The sequence below is a fragment of the Anguilla rostrata genome, chromosome 2, assembly GCF_018555375.3.
Source record: "Anguilla rostrata isolate EN2019 chromosome 2, ASM1855537v3, whole genome shotgun sequence".
In the NCBI taxonomy this organism is placed as follows: Eukaryota; Metazoa; Chordata; class Actinopteri; order Anguilliformes; family Anguillidae; genus Anguilla; species Anguilla rostrata.
The window spans coordinates 71,068,424-71,095,154 of record NC_057934.1 but is presented as its reverse complement, the minus strand read 5'-3'; the positions used below and the strand labels follow the sequence as shown (position 1 = coordinate 71,095,154).

Here is a 26,731-nt window from a genome sequence, read left to right as displayed (position 1 = left end):
TTGGCCAGGTGGTGGCGCAGTTTGGTCAGGTGGTGGTATAGTTTGGCCAGGTGGTGACGCAGTTTTCCCAGGTGGTGGAGCAGTTTGGCCAGGTGGTGGCACAGTTTGGCCAGGTGGTGGCACAGTTTGGCCAGACAGTGGCACAGTTTGCCCTGGTGGTGGCGCAGTTTGGCCAGATGGTGGTGCAATTTGGCCAGGTGGTGATGCAGTTTGGCCAGGTGGTGGCGCAGTTTGGCCAGGTGGTGGCACAGTTTGGCCAGGTGGTGGCACAGTTTGGCCAGGTGGTGGCGCATTTTGGCCAGACGGTAGCACAGTTTGCCCAGGTGGTGGTGTAGTTTCGCCAGATGGTGGCGCAGTTTGGTCAGGTGGTGGTATAGTTTGGCCAGGTGGTGATGCAGTTTTCCCAGGTGGTGGTGCAGTTTGGCCAGGTGGTGGCACAGTTTGGCCAGACGGTGGAGCAGTTTGGCCAGGTGGTGACGCAGTTTGCCCAGGTGATGGCACAGTTTGGCCAGGTGGTGGCGCAGTTTGGCCAGGTCGTGGTGCAGTTTGGCCAGGTCGTGGCGCAGTTTGGCCTGGTGGTGGCACAGTTTGGCCAGGTGGTGGCGCAGGTTGGCCTGGTGGTGGCGCAGTTTGGCCTGGTGGTGGAAAAGGCACAACTGAAGGGTCCGTATCCTGAGGCATGTCAGGCCCCTCCTCCACAGCACCAGCCAATCCCACGGGGCCAGGTGTCTCCGCCTTCCCTGGTGCTTCCTCATGCCTCTGACCCTCCAGAGAGGCTCCTGAGAATGCAGAGGCCTCTGGGAAAGCGCTGGGCAGCAGACATCTCTCTCTGTCCTGAAGAGACTGTTCTCTCTCTCCTGAAGACACAATTCTCTCTCCTGAAGACATCTTTCCTAGAGATATTTCTCTCTTTCCTGGAGACATCTCTCTCTCTCCTGAAGACATCTCCATCTCCTGTGCCGGGGTAAAGTTGGAATAGTGAGAATTAGGCTACAAAAATTAAACCATATGCACACAAAAATAACAAAAGCTGCAGGCCTGTGAGTTAGCACGTGGAGGGCAGCTGACACCCAGCTTCAAACCAGGGGCAGTGTGTGTCCAGGCCTTTAAACATTTAATAGCCTTCCTGGATGCACATTACAGATATCGATAATAATAACAGAGGTGGGCCTTCAGGTCACACTAGGTTTGCAAAATATACTATATTTTATTTGACACTTTTATCCAAAGCAATGTGCAATAAGCATAACTGAAGGTCGTTGGAGCAACCATAGAACATAGATCATGCAAGGTACAATAAAGTATCATGCTGTGCCTGACGTGACTCTGATGCAAGGCGTCGCAATAGATATTGGTCTTTAAGCTTACTGTTTGAACTAGTTATGATTGACTATCCATAATTACATTTTATATATCTACAAATGCAGTTTGAAGTGATAATTACAATGTGACTAGTCACAATGACAATTCAAGATATCTGCAATTATAAACTGACAAGTGAGAATGATAATTCAAGATATCTGTAAATATATTTTTACTAGTCAGAATACCTTTTAAGATATCTATAATGACATCACAGACATCATCATTCGACACATCACTCATACCAAATGATAATTATAGATTTCTGATAATGTATAGATTCCGTTTTGACAAGTCAAAATGATATATTTTGATATCTGAATTAGAATTATTCCTTGTCAGATCTGCTGTGCCTGACGTGACTGTGTTTTTCAAGCCTAGTGTGATTAATTTTGGTTGAAGAAATGGTGGTGGCTGTTCTTGAAAAAAATGCCATGAACTGGAAAGAGACTGCAAAACAGTCGTCTTATTGGAGACAGTAAATTGTCTGTATTTATAGTTAACAGCTCATTTCACGCAAGGGCTGCAGTATTGAAAACCCTGACAAAGATGCTTCAGGTATGTCTGACATGGCAGTCGCTGGGTTAGTAAGAACGAGGACCTTCTTACAACAAGGAGCATGTTTTTGATATCTACATCTGCATTTTGACTAGTAAAAATAAGAATTGAAGATATCTATAAATTTTAGATATCCAAAAACTTCTTTGTATAAATCTTAAAAGGACTTTCGACTAGTAATGACTCAAATTCGAGATATCTCTGCTTTAGTTTTGACTACTCATAACTCCAGTTCAAGATATCTACAATTGTATTTTGACTAGTCATGAATACTTGTGTGAATGAACTAGCCATGTGAATCTAGTTAGGCTATTAAACGTTAAAAGGGCTTGCCATAAGCACTTGCTCAGTTTGAGACTATGTACAGCTCATGCACACAGCACGTGAACATGTCTAATGCATCACAATTAAACAGCGCCAGAGAGTCTAGTAATGATCTGCTTGCTTACTACAGAAACCTGGGAAATTCATTTGTGTGCTGTATCCTTACTCCCTATTTGTTATGCTGTGTGCGTGCATTTAAATGTAAGTAGTCCTTAATATTTCACTGGAGGTGTTACAGGAGGAATTTACTGTATTTAAAAATGAGAATAAAAGTAGTCTCACGAATGTAATGTTAGCTGGTAGCCGTCGATATTGCTAGCTATATGTTGCATTATGTTAAATGTATTTTCTGTTTATAGTGTGTTGAACTGTGTACTGTTATATGAGTATGTTATATATCCCAGTTGCACTGTAGTTCAAAGCTGCTAGCTGGGTGAATCCTTATATCTGTGAAGGTTTGGCGTAGCCATTATGTGATTTTGTTAGCAAACTTCTATTGTATTTAATTGCCTTGTGGCTCATATGCAGTTCAACATGTGTTTATTATTTGTTTGATATGCAGTGTTATTTCTGTGGTTTTTTCTTTAAGTAAGCCCACTATTATAATTGTATTCTTTTACCTAAAGAGTTTGTAAATGGGCTGCCAATTCTATATGCTCACTTGTTGTATTGTAGTACAATGTAATTGTTTTACTATGTATCTAGCTGTGATAAGCTAATTAAGTTTTCCATTGATATATTTTTAGACCCTTCCTGGATCATGTCCTTGTCATGGTGGAAGGGCTTGCGAAGTTTTATGATCCCCAGAATCTATGTTGTTGGGGATTTTACATGTCCCCTGGTAGGGCCACCCAAGGTGAACAGGTCTGGAGTGAGGACCTAGATGAGTATGATCCAATTGACCCCTACTAATGGTAAACAAATGCAGAGCTTAATTTACCCAGCCTGGAATAGGGTTACTGAGACCCATCTCTGGAGCCATGCCGGGGGGGTGGTGTCTGCAGGCGAGCGCCTGGTGGCCGAGCAGCCCACATATCTTGACAAGCCCAAACATGAAAAGACTACATGGTACAACCATATGGGCCCACCACCCATCAGTGCAATGCCCATCAGATAGGGGGAAAGAACAGGGAGGATCTGTGTGTCATCTGCCCAGATGACGGAAACTGATTCTTGGCACAAGGAACATTGCCTCACTGATGGGGAAGGAGCCGGAGTTGGTGTGTGAGGCTAAGAGGTACCAACTAGATATAGTTGGGCTCACCTCTACACACAGTGTTGGCTGGCTCTGGAACCAAACTCCTGGATAGGGGGTGGTCTCTCTCCTTCTCTGGAATTGTTCAGGGTGAGACATGTCGAGCGGAAGTGGGGATGCTCACAAGAACCTGGCTGGTGGCCTCTTAGTTGGAGTTTACTGCAGTAGACAAAAGGGTCGTCTCAATGCGACTGCGTGTGGAAAACTTGTACTGTTATTTGGGCTTATGCACCTAATAGCAGTTCAGAGTATTCGGCCTTCTTGGAGAAGGTGGGAAAGGTTCTGGAAAAGGCCCCACTTACTGACTGCAGAGAGAAATGACCTCTCTGATCTGAACCTGAGTGGTGGTATGTTATTGGACTTCTGTGCTAGTCATGGTTTGTCCAAAATGAGCATGATGTTTGAACGCAAGGATGTTCATAAGTGTACATGGTACCAGAACACCTTGGGCTAAAGGTTGATGATTGACTTTGTAATTGTTTCATCAGACCTGCGGCTATTTGTTTTGGACACACATGTGAAGAGAAGAGCAGAGCTGTCAACTGATCACCATCTGGTGGTGAGTTGGATTAGATGGTGGGGAAGTTGCCAGACAGACCAGGTAGGCCCAAGTGTGTAGCAAAGCTCTGCTGGAAACACCTGGCAGAAGAGTCTGTCCAGAAAAATTTTAACTCCCACCTCCAAAAGAGTTTCTGCTATATCCCAGAGCAGGTTTGGGACATGGATTCTGATTGGACCCTGTTCAAAACCTCTATTGTGGAAGCGGCTGGAAGAGGTTGTGGTCAAAACCTGGTCAGTGCGTGTGACTCCAGCAGTGAGTGAGGCTGTCAAGCTGAAGAAATAAGCATTATGAGCCTGGTTGCCATGGGGAACCTCTGATTCAGCAGACAGGTACCAGCAGGTGAAAAAAGCTGTGGTAGTGGCATAAGCAAAAGCCAAGGCATAGGAGGAGTTTGGAGAGGTTTTGGAGAAGGACTTTCAGCCGGCCTCAAAGTGGTTCTGGAAAACCATTAGGCACCTCAGGAGGGGAAAGCGGGACACTGTTCAGGCTATTCTTGGCAGGAATGGTGAAACTCTGACCTCAGCTGGGGACATTGTCAGAAGGTGGAAGGAACACTCTGAGGAACTATTGAATCCAACAGACTCGCCCATCTTTTTGGAGCTGGAGCAATCTGGGGGATCTATCTCTGTGGCAGAAGTCACTGGGGTAGTTGGAGAGCTCCTCTGTGGCAGAGATCCAGGGGTGGACGAGATTTGTCCAGAAATGTTTAAGACTCTGGATGTTGGTGGTGTGTCTTGGCTGACACGAATCCTCAATGTCGCGTGGAAGTCGGGAACAGTACCTTTGGAGTAGCAGGCCAGGGTGGTGGCCCCCATTTTTAAGAAGGGGGACTCAGAATCAGAATCAGAATCAGAATCAGAATCGTATTTTATTGCCAAGTACATTTGCACATACGAGGAATTTGTTTTGGTCAACACACCGAGGCAGCCATCTGCGGCGCCAACTTATTAGATGAGAAATGAGAGAACAGGAGGAAGGAGGAGGAAAAAAACAGTCCTTTCAATGAAACGAGAGGGCACTCCTTTCATTGAAACGAAGAAAAACCTCAGCACATAGCAACATCATAAAAACATTACAAACATTACAAACATTACAACAAAACTCGAAGACTTGCACATGTGGTAGGGGGTAGGGTGTCGGGGAGGGGAAGTGTCGCAGCACAGACACTGGGGGGAGCGCGCAGCCGCTCAGGCGCATCGCATCAACCCTCAGCAGACTGCACTGTAACGGGGGAGGGAGGGGGGGTGGGAGCCAAGAAGGCGTTGAGTAGGAGGTGGTGTGCGTGTTATCTTCATGTGCGTGTGTGTGTAAGTCCATGGACTTCATCTCCACCACAGTCTCAACATTGTCTCTGCCGTCTGATACTGATGACGAGGACACGGCTGTTGCCGTGGAGACGACCTCGAAGAGTCCTGATCCAGAGACAAAGTTCCATAGGAGCAGGGAGGTAGGGGTAGGGCCGAGCATCTGTCTGCATAACAATCCAGGAGAGTGGAGAGATATCAGCCTTCCAAGGCCGATGTGGGGGAGCCGATGAGGATAAGGATTGTTTTGGGTTCAGGCAGACTTCTGCATTTTTCGTCTACCTTTAGTCCTGTGGTTCTCTCAGCGTTGTTCCAATCATCCGAATTAGTGGCCCATTTCAGTGAGCCGAACCGACAACTTCTCCAAGTTGGTATCCGTCATGCGAATTTGCGATCCAATCGCATCCAGTTTGCGATTGAGCTCACAAATCGCTTGAGTCTGAGTGTTGACAGCCCTGCCCGTTCCCTCAATGGCGGGCAGCTTCCCAATTAGTGCTGCCAACGCCTTTGGCATTTTGCGATAAATCAGGATGCTGCCAGCTCCAAACAGCAGAAAGCCTGTTATCATAATTCCAATCAAGTAAACGTCTTCAACATCCTCAACGGAAAGGATCGACAGGCACACGACCCTCCACTCGTTCCAGGAGTCCATCGTGTATCCGGCTGCAAACGTTCCGTCAGGGCAAGAGGGCTCTCCCTGACCCGTTCTTCTCGTCGAGAAAATACTATCAATTGCGTTGAGAGACCAGTTGATCAGATCCATGCAGGGCTGAAGACTGAAGGGTGTGTTCCAATTATAGTCAATCTTGTGGGAGGTGCTGTGGGAGCATAGGGTGCCGGGGTTGCTGTTGCGTGCCATTCGGTCCCTGTATACTCAGAGCGAAAGCTGTGTTCGCATTTTTGGCATTAAGTCAAGCTCATTCAAAATGGGTGTCGGACTTCGCCAAGGGTGTACTTTGCCTCCCATCCTGTTCTTGGGATTCATTGACAGGATCTTAAGGCGCAGCCGAGGTATAGAGTGTTTTTAGTTTAGGGACATAGGAGTGACATCTCTGCTGTTTGCAGTGACATCATTATCTTCAAATTTAAAACATTGGTCCTAGCATACCAGGCAGTCAAGGGATCAGCCCCAGCATACCTCCACAAGATATTCAAACCCTACATGCCAGCCAGACCCCTCCGTTCTGCGACCTCAGGATGCCTGGCACCTCCCCCTCTTCGCACCTGCGCTTCCCGAACACGTCTCCTGTCTGTTCTGGCCCCACGATGGTGGAATGACCTCCCCGTGGAGGTCAGAACAGCTGAGACACTGACCCACTTCAAGCGACGACTGAAGACTCACCTCTTCAGACTGCACCTCTCCCCATCCCTCCCTACCCCCCTGTAAATGACTGTAAGCTTAGGGTTGTAACTAGGTAGCTATTTTGTAAGTGACTTAGTTAATGCACCTGTCTTAACTACTGCTTGTATTTTTGCATAGACTGCGTTGTTGCTGTTCTCGTTTGTGTTAGTGTTAAACAGTTTAACCTTCAGGGTCCAAGTTGAACGATGCGGTTGTTCCCTGCACTTGGACCGGTACTTCTCTCTAGGGTTTTCGTCATACTTGTTCCTGGTTATGGTTATACACTTTGTTGTACGTCGCTCTGGATAAGAGCGTCTGCCAAATGCTTGTAATGTAGTGTAATGTAATCTTGGCCTCATCGTACTTGGCCTCGACGCATACTAGAGCGGTTTGCAGCTGAGTGTGATGTGGTCGGGATGAGGATCAGCACTTCTAAGTCTGTGGCTATGGTCCCCTCCTGGAAAAAGATGGTTTGCCCCCTTCAAGTAAGGGGGGAGCAACTGCCCCAAGTGGAGGAGTTCAAGTATCTTGTGGTCTTATTCACGAGTGAGGGGAAAAAGAGCTTCAGGGATCAACTGCCGTCTAGGTGCAGCAACCGCAGTAATGCAGGCCTTGTATCGGACGGTGGTGGTGACGAAAGAGCTGAGCCAAAAGGCAAAGCTTTTGATTTACCAGTCGATCTTCGTCCCTACTCTCACCTATAGTAACAAGCTATAGGTGGTGACCAAAAGAGTGGGATTGTGAATACAAGCAGCAGAAATGGGGTTTCTCTGTAGGGTGGCAGGGCTTACTCTCCTTGATAGGGTGAAGAGCTCAGCTGTCCAAGAGGACCTCAAAGTAGAGCCACTGCTCCTCCGCATTGAAAGAAGTCAGTTGAGGTGGTTTGGGGATCTGATAAGGATGCCTCCTGGGCACCTCCCTCTGGAGGAGGAGACCCAAGGGCAGACCTAGGACACGCTGGAGGGAAGTGCCCCTACTTTCTTCTGTTTGGGCTTCTCCATCTTGTTATGTGTAAGTGCCGGACTCTTTCTGTAGAAATAAATCATACCTCTTATACGTATATCACTGATTCTTGAGATAAGGGACAAAACATGTCCTACATCGAAAAGTCTTCTTTGCGTTAAAAATCAAGAAATTAATAATAATAATAATAAATTTAAAGGACCTGTGTATGCTCATAAAATTAATTTCATATATTTTAAAAATAATTTCATTAGAATGTGTTAAAATGCAGGCTCTGTACTCGGAATGTACATGTAACTTAACCTGTCCTCAGCAAGAGGTTACAATGTCAAACTGCCAAAAAAAGTGTTTAAAAATGCTACAAATGAATAAATATAAATATCAAATGAAATGAATGGTTTTATAAACTTTAAATTATATTTTCCATAAAAAACTGCCTATCAAATTTGCGTCCTCACTTTCTGTCAACTCCGTCAGAATTTTTTATAATCCTGAATAAATCAGAAAATGTCATGGTCAGCTATAGCCCTGAGGACCCCTTTTCCACGTCCTGCTCTAAGTGGATGCAACAGTAGGACACTTGGTCTGGTAAGTTTTCAATTTTATATTTTAAACAAACAATGTTGATATCACTGCAGTCACAACTTTAACGTGTCAACACCGTCTTCCCATTATGATAATCTTAGTTAAGAATTGTGGAATAAATGTTGGCATTTTAGTTTAGGTTATAGAGGCAGCTAGCAACTGAGGAAAAAACAAAATGACTCCAGTGTACAAGACATGGTTAAGATGGAAAAACATTCAATTTTGTCAACTCCATCAATCGTTTAAGCTGACGGGGTTGACAAGTGCTCCCAAAAACTCTTTATATGTAAGGGATAATGTAGTGCGAGCCAGTCATTCATGAGAAAATGACCACACAACAGGGGGGTGTTATGGACGTGTGGTTCAGGGGCGAAAAGTAGTTCCTAGAAACCGTTTTGTTTATCTTAACAGCCACATACAGTTAGGTCCATAAGTATTTGTACAGTGACACAATTTTCATCATTTTGGCTCTGTATGCCACCACAATGGATTTTAAATGAAACAATCAAGATGTGACTTAAGTGTAGACTTTCAGCTTTAATTTAAGGGTTTTGTCAAAAATAATGTATGAACATGCAAATCCTTTGCAGTCAATGACTCTCTGAAGTCTTGAACCCATACTCATCACCAGACGCTGGGTTTCTTCCCTTGATGCTCTGCCCGGCCGCTACAGCAGCTGTCTTCAGTTCCTGCTTTTTCTTGGGGCCTTTTGCCTTCAATTTTGCCTTCAGCAAGTGAAATGTATATTCAATTGGATTCAGGTCAGGTGATTGACTCTGCCATTGCAGAACATTCCACTTCTTTGCCTTAAAAAATACTTGGGTTGCTTTTGCAGTTTCGAGTTATTGTCCATCTGCACTGTGAAGCACTGTCCAATAAGTTTTGAAGCATTTGGCTTGGTAAATTGTTAATGGACTGCATTTATATAGCGCTTTTATTCAAAGCGCTTTACAATTGATCGCTCTCATTCACACACACACTCATTCACACACCAACAGTGTAAGGCTGCCATGCAAGGTACCAATCAGCTCGTTGGGAGCAATTAGGGGTTAAGTGTCTTGCTCAGGGACACTTCAACACGCCCAGGGTGGGGGATTGAACCGGCAACCCTCCGACTGCCAGACAAACGCTCTTACCTCCTGAGCTGTCGGCCCATTACTGAATCTGAGCAGATAATATAGCCCTATACACTTCAGAATTCATCCTGCTGCTTTTGTCAGCAGTCACATCATCAATAAATACAAGGGAACCAGTTCCAGTGGCAGCCATGCATGCCCATGCCATAACACTACCTCCACCATGCTTCACAGATGAGGTGGTATGCTTTGGATAATGAGCAGTTCCTTCCCTTCTCCATACTCTTCTCTTCCCATCATTCTGGTACAAGTTAGGATGTTGTTCCAGAACTGTACAGGCTTTTTTAGATGTTTTTTGGCAAACTCTAATCTGGTCTTCCTGTTTTTGAGGCTTACCAATGGTTTACATCTTGTGGTAAACCCTCTGTATTTACTCTGGTGAAGTCTTCTCTTGATTGTTGACTTTGACACAGATACGCCTACCTCCTGGAGGGTGTTCTTGATCTGGCCAATTGTTGTGAAGGGGTTTTTCTTCACCAGGGAAAGTATTCTTCTGTCATCCACCACAGTTGTTTTCTGTGGCCTTCTGGGCCTTTCGGTGTTCCTGAGCTCACCAGCGCATTCTTTCTTTTTAAGAATGTACCAAATAGTTGATTTGGCCACACCTAATGTTTTCGCTATCTCTCTGAAGGGTTTTTTTGTTTTGTTTTTTAAGCCTAATGATGGCTTGCTTCACTGCAAGTGACAGCTCTTTGGACTTCATATTGAGAGTTAACAGCAACAGATTCCAAATGAAAATTCCACACTTGAAATCAATTCTAGACCTTTTATCTGCTTACTTGTAAATGAAATAATGAGGGAATAACACACACCTGGCCATGGAACAGCTGAGCTGCCAATTGTCCAATTACCTTTCGTCCCTTAAAAAGGGGGGGACCACATATAAAAAGTGCTGTAAATCCTACACCGTCGACCCAATTTGGATGTAAATACCTTCAAATTATTGCTGAAGGTCTGCACTTTGAGCTCATATTCATTATTTAATTTCAACTCCAATATGCTGTGCTAAAATAACAATAACTTTGTCAATGTCAAAATATTTATGGACCTGACTGTACCTCCACAGTTTCTGCACTTCTTGTTTTATTTTGCTTTCCATGCAGGTTTGTATGTAGCTGGATGTTTGTTCTGTGTATTCTGATGCAGTGCATTTACTGCGGCAGCTGTACCTTGTTCTATGCCCGTCGCTTGTTGTTCGGACAACTCCACCGTTCTCCTGTGATGAAGACGGGCATTCCGAGCCAGATCAGACCCTCTCAAAGCTTTCCTGCGCATCCTGGCTGATGAGCAGCTTTGTATCAATTGGGCTATAATTTCCTTATCAACATTGTCAAAGTCACAGTTCTTAGCAAACATACGCTACAAGCTACTGTTTAGGGTCTGCGTATTTCCCTGCCTCCGCTATTAAAGTCTCCGGTTAAATGCAACAATGCCTTTAATATAGGCTCTCCAGTAATATTCGTAGCAGTGGTATAATTCTCAAACCTCTGCACCCATTTGATCCAACGCGGTCCAAGTGAGCTGGGATCACTTTCGGTATCAAAGTGGGGTAGGGAGACATTGCCCATGTTCAAAGAGCCTTCGTTTTAGCTTTTTCTCCCAGCTTGTAAGTGTGTTAGTTCAGCAACTCACTCGGTGTATTTTCCTCTACCTTTCTACGGCAAAACGTGTTCCGTTTCAATCCTCGTCGCTAATGTGATGTTTATGCTTTGTGTCAATCTAGCCCTGAATAATTCCAACCTTGTCATACATCCACTTATGTTTCTATTAGAGAAAACTTTTACCTCTAACTAAATATGTTGGGGAGAGTTTCCATAAATGTAAGTTTTTGGATTTTGCTCATTGACACAGAAAATATTTAGCTTGGCACTATGCAATTTTGCTTTGACAAATGCAGTTAAACTGGAGGCAAGACAGGATTTCATTTGCAATGCAGCCAGTACAGTGTCAACCAAGGGACATTTTCACTTTTTAACATTTCATGAAGGTCCATAAAGAATATTGGGCGTGTTTCCAGGAATTACTGAAATTTAACATAATTTAGAAATTCATAGCCACATCTAGACTTAGGCTATTTATTTGAGTGTTATTTTTGGTTTCCTTTGTTTGTTCAATGGATAACATTTCCTCTGCAAATATGGGTAGGAAATCATTTTTTCTTCATGAAAACAAATTGTGAGGTCAGGCTGTTTTTTAAGATTACCATGAAAATAATTAAATACAGTTCACTATAATTTACCCAGGAGTCGCTTGATTAACAAGGGGGTAGTCTGTGGTCAATAAAATTTGTAGCTGCCAACACAGGTTAATATATCTGAAGGTTTCTCTAAATGGGGTTTTTGTGGAAACTTGCTTTCTTAAGAGAAGGCTTGGCGGTATTAGCAACAGTAAATAAGGAACAGGACTTGGGTGGGGATTGACAAAAGTAAATTTCGCCACAAGAGGACACTGTTTACCTAATCTCACGTAAAGAGGAAACACTTTTTTTAAATGCGTGAAAACATAAAACCCGAGTGAAAACGAGTTTAAACGAATAGGTGTCTTTTGAACCTATTGGACTAAAAAAAATCTGGGTATTTTTCGGTGAAAATCGGTCTTAAACTGAATACAATAAGCCTTAAGTAATCTATCCTATACGTATTTTATGTTGTGGAGTTACATTTCAACAGGGGATTCTTCAAAAAAAATTTGTAAATATTTTATCAACTTTTGACTGTAGTATTTTAATTGACGATATAAGTGAATCCAGTTCAATCAAAAAGAGACGCAAGGCAGGACGGGAGTTAAAGAATTTCAGTTTATGAACAAAAAATTTTGCAATAAGAATAAAGAAGTTAACTACATATTCCAATGTTTTATTATTTTTGTTATCATAATAACAAACAATGTCTTTTAACATGAAGGAATATATAATATTAGAATTTGAAAATAAGTAAGATGCTAAATCTTCCCAGAATTTCTTTGTTATTTCACAGCTTTAAAACAGATGGACAGGAATTTCATCAGCTTTATTGCAAAAAGTACAAAAGCTGTCAATATCTGTAAATTTAGCCATAAATGCCTTGGTTGGATATATTTTATGTAGACGTTTAATATGAGTCTCCTTGGTTTTATTATAAATGCAATATTTATATGCCAGAAGCCAAGCCCTTTTCCAGCAAATATCCCCAATACACGTTCTCCAGTAGAATTTACCTCTTGGCACCACTTTGTTCCTTTGTTGAAATATTTGGCGAATATGTTTGTTGATACCTCCCCTGCTCACTACCCTCCACTGGCTGCCTGTTATAGCTCGCATCAAATTTAAAACATTGGTCCTAGCATACCAGGCAGTCAAGGGATCAGCCCCAGCATACCTCCACAAGATATTCAAACCCTACATGCCAGCCAGATCCCTCCGTTCTGCTACCTCAGGACGCCTAGCACCTCCCCCTCTTCGCACCTGCACTACCAGAACACGTCTCCTGTCTGTTCTGGCCCCACGATGGTGGAATGACCTCCCTGTGGAGGTCAGAACAGCTGAGACTGTGACCCATTTCAAACGACGACTGAAGACCCACCTCTTCAGGCTGCACCTCTCCCCATCCCTCCCTTCCCCCCTGTAAATGACTAAACTTAGGGTTGTAACTAGGCAGCTGTTTCATAGGTGACTTAGGCGCATCAACTGTCTTAACGACTACTTGTATTTTTATTTATTTTTATTTTTCCATAGATTGCGTTGTTGCCGTTCTCGTTGTTAGGGTTAATCAGTTTAACCATCAGGGTCCAAGTTGAACTATGCGGTTGTTCCCTGTACTTGGACCGGTACTTCTCTCTAGGGGTTTCGTCATACTTGTTCCTGGTTATGGTTATACACTTTGTTGTACGTCGCTCTGGATAAGAGCTTCTGCCAAATGCCTGTAATGTAATGTAATGTAATGTAATGATACATTTTTTGTCTGTGAGCTCTAAACCATCCAACAGCAATACTGGTATTGCATTATCTATCTTACCACAGCAAAGGTAGTTTCTAATTAACTGAGTTAGCCCGGGAGGAATAGCTCGTATGACAGAATTGTATTCCTTAAAGGGGATTGGAAAGTTATAAGTTTCCATAAACCTTTCATAAGATAAAACATTGCCAAAATCATCAAAAAGATTAAGTGTGTGATTTATATTTCTCAGGTGCCATTTTGGAAAAAATAGAGATTTATTTTTACAAGTAATATCACTATTATTCCATAGGAGGGATTTGTGCGGGGAGAAATTGTGGACATAGGCCAGTTTCCAAGCAAGGAGGGCTTGCTGGTGAAATTTGGATAGGAGGATTGGTAGCTTATATGGTAAATAATTGCATTTTAAAAGAAAAGAGAGACCACCGATTTTATTAAAAATGTGGTTTGGGATAAAATACCAAATAGAACTTGGATTTAGAAGGAATCTTCTTAACCAATTAATTTTAAAGGTGTTTACTATGTCATTAAAGTCTATAAATTCAAGCCCCCCTTCCTCTCTGGGGTTAGACATTACCATTTTTTTTTTAAGTTTGTTTGATTTATTTTTCCAAAGGAAATCTAAAAACGTTTTATTTATTTCACTGACTGTAGATTCCTGAACAAATGATGACAAGGATGGGTATACAAAATGAGATAGGCCTTCAGCCTTGGACAGGAGGACTCTCCCAATAATCGAAAGATCTCTTTGAAGCCAAAAATTAAATATTAATAATATTTATATTCTACTGAAAAAATTTAAGTCTTGTCTAGTCACAAGATTTTCGTAATATGTATCCCAAGATATTTAACAGAATCCTTCACTGGGATGTCATACATTACAGATTCACTGCAATTATGTAAAGATAAAATTTCACATTTAGTTAAGTTTAGTTTTAGACCAGAGGCATCTGAGAATTTTTAAATTAAATTAATAGCAATAGGTATATAATGTTGGTTTTTCAAGAAAAGGATGGTGTCATCTGCCAACTGAGAAATTCTGACTTCCCTACCAAAAATTGAAATCCCTTCTAATGTATTTTCGTCAATAATATTAATTGATAATAATTCTGTGATTAAAATAAACAAAAAGGGGGAGATTGGGCATCCCTGACGTACCCCTCTATTAATCTGAAATCTATTGGAAGTGTTAAAGCCAAGTATGACAGAGCTATTTATGTTTTTATATAACGTATTGATAATGCCCACAAATTTATAATTTATTTAAATTGGAATTTATCTCCTCTTTATAATCTAGTAAGTCTAAAATAAGTCTAATATTACTACTAATATGACGGTTTTTCATAAAGCCAGTTTGAGTCTCCACAATTAAACAGTCCAATCCTTTTCTTAATCTGTTGGCAAAGAGTAAAGCCAAAACTTTGTAATCTGTTGATAGGAGTGTGATGGGATGCCAATTATCAATTAATAATGAATCCTTTTCAGGCTTAGGAATGAGAGATATAATGCCCTGTCTCATTGTGGGAACCATCTCTCCTTGACTGATACACTGTCTATGCATGTTAAATAAAGGTTATTTAATAAATTCCCAAAAATGCATGTAAAACTCAATGGATAACCCATCAATTCCCGGGGATTTGTCTATTTTCATTGAAAATAAAGCATTTTTAATTTCCTCAATAGTAAGGTCAGCCTCGCATAATTGTTTAAACTGATCGTCAATAGTTCGGATTTTGCTTAGGATATTTCCAAGAAATGCCTCACAAGCAACAGAATTAAATTTAGAACTATGCAGATCTTCATAAAATTTGTAAGCAAAGGTAGAAATTCTTTTTGGGTCTTTACATAAGGCACCGTCAATATTAAGAGCAGTAAGGGAATTTCTTTTTACGATTTCTTTTCTCAAGAGCAAAAAAATAATTGGTATTTTTTTCCACTTTCTCTAACCATTTAGCCCGAGATCTAACATAAGCACCTTTAGCCAAGTCCAGATATGCTTGGTCCAGTTTAAGTTGAATATCTTTTAATACAACTTGTTCTTCACTAGAGATATCTTTTTTATTCAATAAAAAGTTAAGTTTTTCCATCAATTTTGCTTCTTTCATAGAAATCATGTTTGAGTTCTTTACTTCTTCTGATTGCACTGCATCTAACTTTAAATTTGAAGAAATCCCATTTATTCTTGTTTTCTTCATCTACTGTATCTCTAAAAATGGTTTTTATCAAGTATGCAACCTCGCCATTAAAGTTCTTGTCAATCAAAAGGGAGATATTAATTTTCCAGTAACCACATAGATTACTTGAGTTCTGTGCACAACCTAATTTCACAATTATTTGTTTATGGTCAGTTAGGGGAGCAGCTAAGTGGGACACCTCATTAATAACATGTAGGGCTGAAGTTGAAATTAAGCATAGATCAATTCTAGATTTTGAAGATAAGTTTCTATTGCTCCAGGTGAACTCCTGTTTATCAGGGTTTAAAAAACGCCATGAATCAGTCAAGGATAGATCTGTACATAATAGTTGCACCAAATTTCTGTTTTGATTGCTCTGAGCTATTCTTGGGGAAAATCGGTCTAGTAAATCATCAGGGGATACATTAAAGTCCCCACAACATATTATATATGAACCTGGGTATTTATCTTGAAGATCTTTCAGCTTATCAGCTATTTGACTAAATAAAATTCTATTGGGAGCATGAGAATTATAGCCATACAAATTACAAATAATAAAAATACTGTTCTCCCGTTTAATCACCAATGATATCCACCTTCCACCAGTAGAAGCTACTTTTTCTAAAATATCCCCTTTAAACTTATGCAAAAAAATAGAGACTCCTGCTGAATGGTTTGTACCATGATTAAAATAGGTCAAGTTACCCCATTGCGTTTTCCAATAATTAGCATCTGCCTCACTAGAATTTGTTTCTTGAAAAAAAATTAAATCCACTTCACTTCTTTTACAAAATAAAAAAAAAGCTTTCCTCTTAGTTGCAACACGAATACCCCTGACATTTAAGGACGTAATACTTAAAGAATGAAACTCAACCTCCATAACAATTTAAAAAGGAAAAAAAAGAGAAAGAAAAAACTAATACAATAACTGTACAATCGTAAACACTAGAGAGATTTGCTGACTGAAATCTCCTAAAATGAGGTAGTGATTAACAACATAAGTGAGTCAAAAAAGAACATTTTGAGGGTGGGACCAATTCATTAAGGTTTAGCTATTCAACTTAAGATAAAGTAGAGCGGTATTAAGATGATGGATATACGTTTACAAATTACGTTTCTGTTATCAATCATTATAAGAAAAAGTTACCGAGCCGCGTTTGTTTCTGTCTCCACAACAGACGGAGATAATGACGTCACGGTCCTTTCGCGGAGATGCGGATCCGAAGATTCGCCTGAGGATGCACGCAGTTGTCATACCAAATAAAATAAAAAGGTATTGCACAGCGCACCTTACAATTGAATATTTTTTCCCGTGTATAGCGTCACGTCCACAAATGTATGATTCTGAGACGCCATACACCTGAATTAATTCTGCCACTGCACTGAAAGATAGGTCATGGTGGCGTGCAACATACTTTTAAGATGGACAGTAAAATGTCCCGTGTTAACTCAACACTAAGTGTTAATTCAACTCTTATCAGATAACATTTGTTCCTACTCTGTAATGTGGGACTAAATGTTATCCGTTTTAAGTTTAATTAACACTGTCAGAGCTGAATTTGTCAGACTTGGGGCTTGAACCCTGGTCCCCAGCATGGGTATCATCAAACACCTAGTCCACGAAGCTACCAGAGACTGGAGATGACTGAAGTGCAGAGCAACACAAGCAGGAGTTCGGTTGGTTTTTATTCCACACAAAAAACACAAGAATTCAAAAACTCGGCAACTAGGCAAGAAAAACAAAAAACAAGACAACAATCCTAAGCAGGGAAAAAGCTGCAAGTAGGCAGAACAAGTCCAATTCGTAATCCAAAAAAAAAAAATCTGAATCCAAAAAACAGAGCCAGAGTCAAATACAGATCAGTCCGTGAAACAAGCAAACACACGCAAGGGAAAATCCAAACGAGATTACCGATAACAATCCGAGTCGAATCAGGCAAACTATTCAGCGAGGTCAAAAGTGGATTGAACTTGAGATACACCAAGGAATCATGAAGACTTAGTAAAGACATAGACAGAGGACCGGGCTTAAGTACACTGAGAAAACACGCAAACAAGGCACATGACAGAGACAATGAGGTACAGGTGAGCTAGTTAACAAGAGGGCTGGGTCAACATAACAAGGGAGGCTAACCAGTGTCCAGAACAACAAGGAGTCTTTGGCGCCCTCTGCTGGTTACAGGTAGTCCAACCCGTGGCATAATTAACACGGGACAATTTAAAATGTATTAGCCTTGTTCGCGTAGGACCTGTTTCGACCAATTGTGCAGCACAATCTCACTGTTTTGGCACTTTCGTGTGTTTTATGAAGGCATATATATATTTTTTTTTTTAAAAGAATATTTCCTATAGAACTCCAGTGTTAGGATTTTTAACAGGGCAAAATAGGCCATCAAGATATACTGCCTATTATTTTATGAGCAGTTTGTCATTAGTAATAATATATGTACAAAACCTCAGCGGTAGTTTTATGTTGTTAGCTTTGTTATTCTGTCGCGGTCAAGGGAGATTAATGGAAAGAAAAAGCCCATCTTTGGCTACAAAGACTTGGAAACCCAGACCAGAAACTTTTTGCGATTACTGTTGGATGAATTAATAAAAATAATAATGTAATTAACTTAGAAATACTTTCTGATAAGGTACGAAGGCCTGCCGACGTATTGGCTACTAAAGTAGCAGTTTATTTGCGACAGTGGTTTCCTATAGTTCCGCAAAAAGCAATAGATATGGCAATACATTTACACTACAGGTAGAACATTTCCACAAGGTAGTACAGACCGACAAAACACCCGTGATAAAGTGGAGGCATGCGCACCAAATAAAAGCAACTAGGATGAAGTTACATTGTACCTTTTCAGTAATAGCCAAATGTTTAGTGATAATTTAACGGCAAAAAAACGTATTTATTTTAATAAATTTGAAATAATATTGTACACTGTAATAAACTAATCAGTAAATGAAAGTGAAAGTACTTGTGCTGGTGCTCATACAATGTATTGGAAGAACTGATTGACGTAAATTAAATAGAGCTTGACACATAACTCATAAAAAAACTTAGCAGCCTACGAACACATTATATTGTAAATGGACTGCATTTATATAGCGCTTTTATCCAAAGCGCTTTACAATTGATGCCTCTCATTCGCCAGAGCAGTTAGGTGTCTTGCTCAAAGACACTTCGACACGCCCAGGGTAGGGTTCGAACCAGCAACCCTCCGACTGCCAGACAATCAGTCTTACCTCCTGAGCTATGTCGTAAAGATGACCAATAACTGTGAAATTATCGACTGTTTCCATTATTTTCGGTGGAAAATATATTTTGAGAGAGTATTTCCATACTAGTAAAATATTGCACCTTACCTATTTCATTTCCTTAAGGAACAGCAAAGCATGTACAATACAGAGAATAGCTAGTCCCTTCATTTATTTATTTACTTTGTTATACAGTGTATGGCTCGGCATATGCTGTCAAACATTGAAGTTACAAGACGGAACAACACGGACATTCACTCAGGTGAAGAATACGGACAGGGGCCTCAAGAACAGTAGGGCTATTAGCATTAAAACGCTCTACCTTGAGATAATGTTCAATGTGCTTTGAAACATACGTCAAGGAGTTTGTGTTAAGCCTATAGATGGATGTCGCACTATCACCAATGAGTGGTTGAGGTTACAAGCACAACAAGATAAGAAAGTGAATAGTGAAACAATTGATGTCTGTTAAAAGCTGTCAAATAACAAGCACGTTACCTGTCAGTTGTACTCACCTATTTGTCAGGGTCCGTTCCGTTTATTTGCGTCTCAATAGCCTAGTGCTGGCGCACATACGACGTATTGCAACAATTGGTTGACGTTAATTAAGTAGAGCTAAACACTAAACACATAAAAAGGCTCACGACGCACTAACAAACTGCGTTGTATAGAACTGCATTGTGTGTATTCTGTGAATCACTTTCATTTCCCATTTCAGTTATAGCAAACAAGTAAGTATCTTTGCCCACCCACCGCCGGTCTTAACGTGGAGGTGTGGGCACCAAATAAAAACAACTCAGATTAAGATTCTTTTCACTTTTGAGTTTACTAATTTAATTACGCCCGGTCTCGGGCATAACCTAGAAACAGCTGAGTGAACTTTTGTGACAATTTCGGTGTAAAACTTAAAAATAAATAAATAAATAAATAAATAAATAAATAAATAAATAAATAAATAAATAAATAAATAAAATTATAACCTCTCGCTGGGTACACTGTGGCGGACTTTTAAAATAAATGCATCGAGCTTCAACGACGTATTTCAGGTTAAACACGCAGAATAACCATCTCTTTTTCTCCAATAACCATCTCTTTTTCGCCAATGAACGGCGGGAGAGTTCAATCAGTATTGCCAAAAGTATGTTTTGGCTATATGAAAGTGAATTTCTTTCTTTTTTTATTACTAGAAGTGTTCGGCTACTGTACTGTGTGTGTATGTCAAGGAATCCAAATATATGTAATCGTAAACAGTCTAAGTGAGCAACAGGTCGCATAGTTTTGGGATTGCTAACCAGACAAAAGTATAAAATATTTTTTTAAATTTTTTTTTAAGTTTACCACAACGTCAGAGCCTTAGCAGAGAATCTAACCTGATTTCTGATGGCTGTACGGTCAGTTCCATAATCACTGTAGTCTAAGTCTAAAAATACAAATTCTGAGTTTGAATGGGCACGGCAGCACTGAACGAGCACAACTAGAGCAACGACATTTCAAGGATGCCTAACAAGCACGTAACTTAGCTCATCCACCGCCGGTGTTCTGATATTTAATCCTGCCTAATCAGTTGACATACCGAGGGGTATTGCGCAGGCACACCTCACAACTGAATATTTTTTCTCGTGTTTAGCGCCACGTCCACAAATGTATGATTCATACATACAGGTCATTGCGTGTAATATACTTATAAGATGCACAGTAAAATGTCCAGTGTTAACTCGGCTCTAACAGTTTTAATTTAAGTCTTCCTATTCCGTAATGTGGGACCAAATGTTATCCGTTTAGTGTTGAATTAACACTGTCTGAGTTGAATTAACACGAGACATATTAGGTTGTTTGAGCCTTATTCGCGGAGGACATATTTCAACCAATAGGGCAGAACAATCTCGCTGTTTTTCACTTTCATGTAATTTATAGAGCCATTAAAAAAAGGATATGTCATATAAAACACCAATGGTAGGATTTTTAACAGGGCAAAATAGGCCAACAAGATATACTGCCTATTATTTTATGAGCAATTTGTCATTAGTAATAATATATGTACAAAACCTCAGCGGTAGTTTTACGTTGTTAGCTTTGTTATTCTGTCGCGGTCAAGGCAGATTAATGGAAAGAAAAGGCCCATCTTTGGCTACAAAGACTTGGAAACCCAGACCAGAAACTTTTTGAGATTACTGTTGGATTAATTAATGAAAAAAATAATGTAATTAGCTTAGAAATACTTTCTGATAAGGTACGAAGGCCTGCCGACGTATTGGCTACTACAGTAGCAGTTTATATGCGATAGTGGTTTCCTATAGTTCCGCAAAAAGCAATAGATATGGCAATACATTTACACTACAGGTAGAACATTTCCACAAGGTAGTACAGACCAACAAAACACCCGTGATAAAGTGGAGGCATGCGCACCAAATAAAAGCAACTAGGATGAAGTTACATTGTACCTTTTCAGTAGTAGCCTAATGTTTAGTGATAATTTAACGGCAAAAAAACGTATTTATTTTAATAAATTTGAAATAATATTGTACACTGTAATAAACTAATCAGTAAATGAAAGTGAAAGTACTTGTGCTGGTGCTCATACAATGTATTGGAAGAACTGATTGACGTAAATTAAATAGAGCTTGACACATAACTCATAAAAAAACTTAGCAGCCTACGAACACATTATATTGTAAATGGACTGCATTTATATAGCGCTTTTATCCAAAGCGCTTTACAATTGATGCCTCTCATTCGCCAGAGCAATTAGGTGTCTTGCTCAAGGACACTTCGACACGCCCAGGGTAGGGTTCGAACCAGCAATCCTCCGACTGCCAGACAATCAGTCTTACCTCCTGAGCTATGTCGTAAAGATGACCAATAACTGTGAAATTATCGACTGTTTCCATTATTTTCGGTGGAAAATATATTTTGAGAGAGTATTTCCATACTAGTAAAATATTGCACCTTACCTATTTCATTTCCTTAAGGAACAGCAAAGCATGTACAATACAGAGAATAGCTAGTCCCTTCATTTATTTATTTACTTTGTTATACGGTGTATGGCTCGGCATATGCTGTCAAACATTGAAGTTACAAGACGGAACAACACGGACATTCACTCAGGTGAAGAATACGGACAGGGGCCTCAAGAACAGTAGGGCTATTAGCATTAAAACGCTCTACCTTGAGATAATGTTCAATGTGCTTTGAAACATACGTCAAGGAGTTTGTGTTAAGCCTATAGATGGATGTCGCACTATCACCAATGAGTGGTTGAGGTTACAAGCACAACAAGATAAGAAAGTAAATAGTGAAACAATTGATGTCTGTTAAAAGCTGTCAAATAACAAGCACGTTACCTGTCAGTTGTACTCACCTATTTGTCAGGGTCCGTTCCGTTTATTTGCGTCTCAATAGCCTAGTGCTGGCGCACATACGACGTATTGCAACAATTGGTTGACGTTAATTAAGTAGAGCTAAACACTAAACACATAAAAAGGCTCACGACGCACTAACAAACTGCGTTGTATAGAACTGCATTGAGTATATTCTGTGAATCACTTTCATTTCCCATTTCAGTTATAGCAAACAAGTAAGTATCTTTGCCCGCCCACCGCCGGTCTTAACGTGGAGGTGTGGGCACCAAATAAAAACAACTCAGATTAAGATTCTTTTCACTTTTGAGTTTACTAATTTAATTACGCCCGGTCTCGGGCATAACCTAGAAACAGCTGAGTGAACTTTTGTGACAATTTCGGTGTAAAACTTAAAAATAAATAAATAAATAAATAAATAAATAAATAAATAAATAAATAAATAAAAAAAATTATAACCTCTCGCTGGGTACACTGTGGCGGACTTTTAAAATAAATGCATCGAGCTTGAACGACGTATTTCAGGTTAAACACGCAGAATAACCATCTCTTTTTCTCCAATAACCATCTCTTTTTCTCCAATGAACGGCGGGAGAGTTCAATCAGCATTTGCCAAAAGTATGTTTTGGCTATATGAAAGTGAATTTCTTTCTTTTTTTATTACTAGAAGTGTTCGGCTACTGTACTGTGTGTGTATGTCAAGGAATCCAAATATATGTAATCGTAAACAGTCTAAGTGAGCAACAGGTCGCATAGTTTTGGGATTGCTAACCAGACAAAAGTATAAAATATTTTTTAAATTTTTTTTTTAAGTTTACCACAACGTCAGAGCCTTAGCAGAGAATCTAACCTGATTTCTGATGGCTGTACGGTCAGTTCCATAATCACTGTAGTCTAAGTCTAAAAATACAAATTCTGAGTTTGAATGGGCACGGCAGCACTGAACGAGCACAACTAGAGCAACGACATTTCAAGGATGCCTAACAAGCACGTAACTTAGCTCATCCACCGCCGGTGTTCTGATATTTAATCCTGCCTAATCAGTTGACATACCGAGGGGTATTGCGCAGGCACACCTCACAACTGAATATTTTTTCTCGTGTTTAGCGCCACGTCCACAAATGTATGATTCATACATACAGGTCATTGTGTGTAATATACTTATAAGATGCACAGTAAAATGTCCAGTGTTAACTCGGCTCTAACAGTGTTAATTTAAGTCTTCCTATTCCGTAATGTGGGACCAAATGTTATCCGTTTAGTGTTGAATTAACACTGTCTGAGTTGAATTAACACGAGACATATTAGGTTGTTTGAGCCTTATTCGTGGAGGACATATTTCAACCAATAGGGCAGAACAATCTTGCTGTTTTTCACTTTCATGTAATTTATAGAGCCATTAAAAAAAGGACATGTCATATAAAACACCAATGGTAGGATTTTTAACAGGGCAAAATAGGCCAACAAGATATACTGCCTATTATTTTATGAACAATTTGTCATTAGTAATAATATATGTACAAAACCTCAGCGGTAGTTTTATGTTGTTAGCTTTGTTATTCTGTCGCGGTCAAGGCAGATTAATGGAAAGAAAAAGCCCATCTTTGGCTACAAAGACTTGGAAACCCAGACCAGAAACTTTTTGAGATTACTGTTGGATTAATTAATGAAAAAAATAATGTAATTAGCTTAGAAATACTTTCTGATAAGGTACGAAGGCCTGCCGACGTATTGGCTACTACAGTAGCAGTTTATATGCGATAGTGGTTTCCTATAGTTCCACAAAAAGCAATAGATATGGCAATAAATTTGCACTACAGGTAGAACATTTCCACAAGGTAGTACAGACCAACAAAACACCCGTGTTAAAGTGGAGGCATGCGCACCAAATAAAAGCAACTAGGATGAAGTTACATTGTACCTTTTCAGTAGTAGCCTAATGTTTTGCGATAATTTAACGGCAGAAGTAAAGAAGACTTATTTATTTTAATTCTTTTTAAATAATATTGTACACTGTAATAAACGAACCAGTAAATGAAAGTGAAAGTACTTGTGCTGGTGCTCATACAATGTATTGCAACAGCTGATTGATGTAAATTAAATAGAGCTTGACACAGAACTCATAAAAAACTTAACAGCCTACACTGTAAAAAAAAAAAAAAGGTTCCATATGGAACCAAAAAGGGTTCAATAGAAATGTTTATATATGGCCCCCAAAAAGGTTCCTAAATGGTTCTATTTTTTCAAAGAACCCTTAGGGTGCAATGTCATTGAACCATTTGGGTTCTATATAGAACCTTTGTGAAATGAATTTTAAGAATGCTATTGAACTCCTTTTAGTTAAAACTTGGGATGGTGTTCTTCGGCTTACAAGAAGCAGCATTCACTCAGTGACTGCATGACTATAGAAAAAATACCTGTGTGCCTTCATTGCAATCACAGGTGATTTAAACCATGTCTCTCTCTCCACCACCCTCCCCACTTTCAACCAATTTGTCAAGTGCACAACTAGAGAAAATAAGACTTTGGATCTGCTGTATGCAAACGTTTAAGATGCCTACAGCTCCACTGCCCTGCCCCCTCTTGGCAGATCAGACCGCAACTTAGTTTTGCTCATACCATCATACAAGCCAGTTGTTCCGCAGCAACCTGTGACAATGAGGACAGTGAGGAAATGGTCTTATGAGGCCACGGAGACACTGTGGTGCCCTGGAAGCCACTGACTGGAATGCCCTGTATGAACCACATGGTGAGGACTTTAATGGCATAACAAACTGCGTCTCTGTGTACATCGGCTTCTGCACTGACAACTCCATCCCCACAAGAGAAGTTCTCTGCTACCCAAACAACACACCCTGGGTTACCAGGAGGGAAGAGAAGGTGGAGAATAGTTTGCGTGGAGCTACTACAGGGGTTACAGATCCCCGTTCATCATATCCCATAAACAACAGGCTAACAGTGACAGTTCTACTGGGGTTTAAAAAAATGTACAAAAATTAAGCTGAATGCAATTTGTCAAACGGTTGTCGCGTGTTAGGGAGGTAATACCAGCTCTCTAATGAAACACTCACAAGCACGTCATAAGCACGAAGCAGTGCTGTGTTTTAACTGCTTGAGCAAATCGGCTGCAGCGCCACCACCCAAGGTGCAGAACCAAAATGACATGGCCGTCTCAACCTCACCAACGTTACGCTCGTTATCAGAAAAACAAGTCCACAGATATTAACCTCAGAAACTAACACCATCAGATTATTTTGCTCCTAGAAATGTGGCCAACATACACTCGCCGCATTCTCTGTCTGACCCCGTATACATCGTGCATTTTTTCATTATTCCGACAAGACATCCAGATACAGATCACTCTCTCTGTCCCACCCTAATTTGGAATGTCCAAATGCCCTCCATGTTTAGGGAACGAAACGCACAAAAACGCTCTCAAGTGCTGTTCGGCTACCTTTTACTCCAGTCCAGGACGACAGTTTTATAGGTCCTACATTATATTTGTTATTTTAGTCTTCTGCTGTATAGAATATTGTTTACTTTATTCATTTATTTAACATTTGTTTTTTGTCGGTGAGATATTACAGAGCCTGGAATAGTGAATTAAAACATTGCTGCTGTTGCTGCTGAGGAAAGAATATTGTTATACAAGTGAATAAAGCAATTGTTATTATTATTATTTATTGTCTTTTTTCTTAAAAAAAATAAAAAAGAACTGATAAAAGTATCGATAAAGTACATAAACGATAAGTATTTATGGCAGTAGTATCAATAAAATTATAATAATACCCACTTGAGTTGAACTGTTGGCTTCAGAAATGTGACAGAATTGAACTACTTTTTTAATTTTTTTATTCTTAATGAAATCCGTGAACGTCTGCCATAAATCTCTGCTATCAATACATAGAGCCCCCCCCGGCCTCTTGTACTGCGTTTTTTCTCTGTTCAAATCAGCAATACAGGTCCATGGCTTATTCTGATCCTCAGTCACACACCACTTAGAATGATCTACGGTACTGTTCCATGAAACCTCCCGGCCCCTTTTAAGCTCCATCTCTATTTCAACAATAGTGGAAACTCCCCATCCGTCTGAACAGCCTACCCTCCCCTCCTCCAGGCTGTCTTCCCTCCTCCCCTCTTCCATACAGTCTACACTCCCCTCTGAACAGTCTACACTCCCCTCTTCAGGGAAGTCTGACTCCTTATCTTCTGCTTTTCCCCTCCAGGTCTGGGCAGCCAGGTCACTGGTCAGGTTCTCAGCAATAAGAGGATAAAGATCTGTGCCTGCAACATGAGTAAAAACACAACATACAGAGCACAGTTACAATCGACTAAAACAAACAAACAAACAACCAACAAAAAAAAGATCCAGAAAATTAGCAGAAAGAAGTGAAGAAATTAATGGAAGCAAGATGAAACAAAGTTTTGACGACATTGTCTGAGTGCCATATTGTCTGTCTGGAATGGGTTAGTATCTCATTGAGTTCTTAAGTGTTTGGACTTAAGACTGAGTTGGGTTGGATACATCCCCTTTAAGACAGTTCTTACAAACGTTGCGCTGAAACCTGATCCCACCCCCACAGGCTCTGTAGCCACACCCACCCCTTAGTTCCAGTTAGGTAAATC

The 26,731-nt window shown here is 40.4% G+C and overlaps 1 protein-coding gene across 1 annotated transcript in view; it reads right to left on the bottom strand.

Moving 5' to 3' along the window:
* LOC135249080 (stonustoxin subunit alpha-like) overlaps window positions 1-19,469 on the bottom strand; it is a 142,934-nt gene extending 123,465 nt beyond the window's left edge. Inside the window, exon 1 of the mRNA XM_064324355.1 lies at window positions 19,265-19,469. The gene's annotated coding sequence lies outside the window, so the exon portion shown is untranslated. The remainder of the gene's footprint in view (window positions 1-19,264) is intronic.
* Between the last annotated feature and the right edge of the window lie 7,262 nt (window positions 19,470-26,731).